Raw genomic sequence first — 902 nt, 5'->3', positions numbered from 1 at the left:
CACCACAAAAATACAAAGGCTTGTAAGAGAATATTACAGAAAATTATATGCCAACAAACTGAACAACCTAGAAGAAATGGATAAATCCTAGAAATATATAATCTCTCAAAACTGAATCAGGAAGAAATCGAAGATTTGAACAGACTGATTTCCAGAAATGAAATTCAATCAGAAATCAAAAAAACAAAAGTCCAAGACCAGATGGCTTTACAGGTGAATTCTATCAAACATTAAAGAAGAATTAATACTTATTCTTCTCAAACTATTCAAAAAATAAAAAAGGAAGGAAAGCTTCCAATTCATTCTATGAGACCAGCATTATCTTGATACCAAAACCATACAGAGACACTACCAAAAAAGAGAACTGCAAGCCCATGTCTGTGATGAGCATAGATGTAAAAATTCTCCACAAAATATTAGCAAACTGAATCCAACAGTACACTGACAGAATCATTCACCAAAATTGAGTGTAAAAATCATGCAATAATTTCAGTAGATGCAGAAAAAGCATTTGACAAAGGATAACATCCATTTGTGGTTAAGAGTAAAAAACCCTCAACAAAGTAGGCATAGAGGGAACATGCCTCAACATAATAAAGTCCATCCATGCCCACCGACAGTTAACATCATACTCACTGGTGAAAACAGAGCTTTCCCCCTGAGATTAGAAATGATACAAGGAAGTCTACTCTTACCACTTTTATTTAACATAGTACTGGAAATCTTAGCCTCAACAATCAAACAAGAAATAGAAATAAAGAAACAAAAGGTATCCAAACTGGTATGGATGCCAAATGAGGGTTTTCTATAAAACCCTAAAGACTCCACCATCAAAAAACTACTAGAACTGATAAGTTAATTCAGTAATACAGAATGCAGGATACAAGAAATCTGTTGCATTT

This window comes from Prionailurus viverrinus, chromosome B2 (genome assembly GCF_022837055.1).
Source record: "Prionailurus viverrinus isolate Anna chromosome B2, UM_Priviv_1.0, whole genome shotgun sequence".
NCBI lineage: Eukaryota > Metazoa > Chordata > Mammalia > Carnivora > Felidae > Prionailurus > Prionailurus viverrinus.
Note: the sequence above shows the minus strand (reverse complement) of the source record.